We start from the raw sequence: 4,226 nt of genomic DNA on the forward strand, positions 1-4,226 counted from the left end.
CTGAAAGTGTCTGGGGAAGAAGGAAGGTCAGCAAATGCCTAAAACAGTTTTGCCACACTTACAGACTAGAAATGAACATGTTTAAAGATTTCTGTGGAAGTGGAGTCTAGGGAATAGACATAAAAAAGGCTTTTTCCAAGCTGACTCCCTTGGCTGGTGGGTTGTTTATGGAATCTGGATGCCAGAACACCTGGAAGGGAGCCAGGTCTATTTTAGACCTTCATAAATGATTTAAACACCTCATGCTATAGAGCATTCCCAGGAAAGCAGCGGGGAAGAGAAGATGAAGAATAAAAGCGCTCTGGCACGGGACAGCTAGTGGCAGAGGCAGTGGTGGGCTGAGAGAAGGGGCCACTTGGGTCTGCTTCCCCTGCAGACGGGGAGGCCCAGGCCTAGGGAGATGTGGCTGAGAGCAGAAGTGATCAGTCCTGGGCAGGGAACGGCAGGACTGTTTGGTGGGGGCTGTCTGTCCCCTGACTTGGCTGGCTCTTCTCCTTCTGCCCCCCAGCCAGCCTCGAGAGTTGCTGATGAGAAATGAACTTAGGAGTATGCACAGAGAGAGGCGGAATTTAACCCTGGCAGGCAGTAGCCCAGTGCCAGCTTGCCTCTGAAGACAGCTCACCCTTGGAAGCTAGGGAACCTCTTTCCAAAGCAATCAGCTTCCTCCCAGGTGACTTTTGCAGTGCAGGCACTAAGAGCCCCTTCCATCCCGCCTTGCAGCCCAGCGCCTGCAAAGAGCACCCCCTCTCCAGGCCTGCAGAGATGGGCTCCTTGCACTGAGCCAGACCGGCCAAAAAGGCAAACTGAAGACCTCCTTGGTGTGGGTATGAGAACCTGGATGATGGGGCTCAGGGCAGGACTACCTGCTGTGATTTGGGGGCAGCCAGAAATCTGTGGGCTTGGGGTAAGCAGCAATTTCAAGGCTGAAGCGGATTCACTCAAGCAACCTTTACCCTTGAGAACTTGGCTGTTCTTTATTGATTAATGTGGTGTCTCATTCTTCTAAAAATACACTTTTAATTACTGTGCCTCAGGAAGAAGATGTCTCTCAGCAAAACCTCATCGATTCGAGGGTTGCTACAGACAGAGTAAAACCCCTTTGGTCACAGAGCCTTGATGTCCACTACGCAGAGATGGCTCCTTTCAGCAGGCAGATTCCTGTCTGGTTCATGGGATGGGTCAATTCCCAGCTCGCAGCAGGTAATTGACACTTTTTTTTGTCCAAGTGTCACTTATTTTGCTTCTTAACTTTCTCTGTGTTTAATCGAGAGTGGGCAGCACAAAGTAACGCTTGGACTTCTCTTCCAGTAGAAAAAAGTAAAAAGAAAAATGTTCCCTTTCCCCATTCATTCCTGAGATTTCCACAGAGAAATGTGGAAAAGCTGTTCATCTCTCTTTTGTGGTTCTCCTGCTGTCCCCCTTTTCATAGGAGGAAAGGGATAAAATGGTAAAAAACCAAAACCAAAACMAAAACCCTAAAAGCAGGAGAAGGTTGGCTTTTCCCCACCATAACAGAACATGCAGAACATGTGGGAAACTTTGAGTTTATCCTGGTTGGGAGGATCCAGAGTGTCTCCTGGCCCTGTACAAACACACAATCATTTCACACTGAAAATGGTATATCCAGTTTCCTGGAATGTTTTGCAGAAAACGTAGCACCTTATTCTTATGTCCCAGGGAAGCATGGAGCTGTCATCCCTGGAGGGAGAGCAGCACTCGTCAGCACCAGGACCTCTCTGACACACAGGAACAGCCTGTGAATGGCAGGACAGGGACATTCTGGGACAAGCTAAGGATAAAAAGCAGGAACTGCTTCACTGAGAAGTGACTGAGGCTGCCGGAAACCCCTGGCTGCCAGTGCTGRCTGTGCCTGACTTCCTCCCTAGCAAGCGTATCCAGTGGCAGTGTGCAAGTCATCCATCATCTGACAGAGGAGCTGGGCAGAGCTCTCCATCTCCATCTGCCTCTGTCTATGCTCCATATACTTTGCTGTATTGCATGATCCCAGCTGAGCCCCTCCTCCTGAGTCAAGGAAGACAAGCAGCTAAAGGTCAAGGGACACTAGAAGAAAGAAGGTTCATTTGCTTTTCCACCCATAACTTCCACAGGCATTAGGAGAGAATGGTGAACTACATGCACCTGAAAACATATATCCTCCCTCATATCATGGGCTGCAGGTCCCTGCTGAACCAGCACTCCCCTAATCCCTGAGCTCCCCTTTCTCTTATTGCAGCATTTGCTGCCCATCTTTTGATTTTAGCACCAAAGAAGGGCATACAGATGACTGTCTTCATTTCTCCACAGCCTGACATCCCCCTAGAGCTCTGTCCATCCCGTGTGATGAATCTGGCCTGTGAAAAACAGACTATGTGGCTAGTCTCACTTCAAGTTGTATTTTACTGCATGGAAATACTGCATGGAAATGTTTTTTTGAAGCTGAATCCAGTCTTTCAGTTTAGTGGTTGGGGTGCTTCATTTTGCATGTTTGAAGTTCCTTCTAATGGCTTTTTTAAATGTAATCTCTTAATTTTTATCAGAGAAAGTGTCAAAGAAATTCCACTATATGGAGGCATTTGGGACCCCAGATTCCCCATTTCCACTCATGGCACTGAGAGCCAAATGACATAACAAAATGGCCTTGTCTTCTCTGCCTAAAACAGACACCAGAAGGTAGAAAAATCCTGGTCATTGCTCCAGCTTCTGGAGAGAAATGCGTCCTGTAACTGTCCTTGCCTCTTCCCCAGCTCTCTTACTGCTGTCATGCCCTGCTCTTGCCATCCAGAGAGCCAAGGGAGGAGGCGGAACGTCTCTCATAGGAGGGATTCAAGGCTTGGCTGGAAAAAGTCACGGCTGACCTGGTGGTCACTCGGCTGGTGAGAGGCCTTCTTCAAGCAGGAGGCTGAACTAGAGATGCCAGAGGCCCCCACAACCCCCAGCTCTGTGTTCCTGTGACCCCTGTTCCCAGCTGTTCACTGCATGTGTGGCAGCCACCCCAACAACTGCAATGTGAGGAAGAGTCCAAGACAGATCCTGTGCAAGTGTTCTGGAAGATAGTCCTGCCAAGGAGCTGTGAGAGCACACCAGGCCTGGGGCAACAGAACTGTCAGCCGCCAGCAAAAATCACACCCTGAATATATGAGAACTAAAGTAATTTTTCAGCATCATTGGCCAAATTTCTGCAGATTTTCCTGGGGACAGTAGAAGGCAAAATTCCAAGTCCCCATTCTACAAGCTGGAGGTATGACAGCTTTCCACTGGAGTGACTGATTTTTTTTTTTTTAACAAAGGCCAAACAAAGTCATTTTCTCTCATTAGAGCTGCTGATACAGCTGGAAAAAGTGAGCTTGCTCTCTGAAAGCTTCTCATCCATTTTCAGCTAATCTGCTGCTCTGATGAAAGGCATTGTTTCTCCCAACAAACTTTGGGTGTTTGGCTGTCTCAGCTTCAATACTTGTCCCCATAGCTGTGCTCAGAAACAACAACTGTTTTCCCTGAAACTTTGAAAGAAAAAGACCCAAGGATGGAAAATTACAGCCCAAAAGAGTAAGGCTGGGCAAAACATAGGCAAATGGGAGCAGGGTTTTATCACAGGACTTGGAGGACAGACTTAAAGGTGGTTCTTCTTGCCTACCGTTTTTGTTTCTTTGCTTCAGAGATCCTCCATCCTCAGGTCCTTCTGGCCCTGTATCATTCCTGTGAGCCCTTCCCTGCTTCCCAGCCCTCCTTCTTTCACCACTCTGTATGGGTCTGCTCAGGTCAGTTTATGTTTTGCTGGCATAAGAAATGACTTTGTCACCAAGGCAAATGACCTTCTCTGGGCTTTCCGTGCCTCAAGGGCCAGCTTAGACCATGCTTCTCCCAGCTGGGCTGTGCCATCCTCTAGGACAGAATCTCAGATTGTTTAGTACTTAAGTTTTTCTTGTCTCTGGAGCTGTGAATGTTCCAGAACTGCACATCATAGTGGCTTCACATCCTGTGGGAATAGATGTTCTATCAGTCTCATCCCACTCCCTCACCATCTGAGAAGTAGCTGGAGTGCTTTGGCCAACTGGCTGGCTGTGCACAGCAGATGCTGTCCATTGCTGCACCGGAACAATCCTAACACACCACAACTGGTTGGTGGGAATTAGATGCTGGAATCTTTTTGCTGGCTCTAGTCACAGGCAACTATTTTCAAAGCAAGCTGCCATTCAGCATGTCTGTACTTTAGAAGATGGCTCTTAGCT

At 48.2% G+C, this 4,226-nt stretch overlaps 1 long non-coding RNA gene across 1 annotated transcript; it reads left to right on the top strand.

Moving 5' to 3' along the window:
• The first annotated feature begins 1,038 nt into the window (after nucleotides 1-1,038).
• LOC112973909 lies at nucleotides 1,039-2,435 on the top strand. The gene is made up of 2 exons (XR_003256106.1): nucleotides 1,039-1,200; nucleotides 1,678-2,435. It is a non-coding gene; the product is annotated as an uncharacterized LOC112973909 (long non-coding RNA).
• The last annotated feature ends 1,791 nt before the right edge of the window (nucleotides 2,436-4,226 follow it).

This window comes from Apteryx rowi, unplaced genomic scaffold (genome assembly GCF_003343035.1).
Source record: "Apteryx rowi isolate R43461 unplaced genomic scaffold, aptRow1 scaffold_571, whole genome shotgun sequence".
In the NCBI taxonomy this organism is placed as follows: domain Eukaryota; kingdom Metazoa; phylum Chordata; class Aves; order Apterygiformes; family Apterygidae; genus Apteryx; species Apteryx rowi.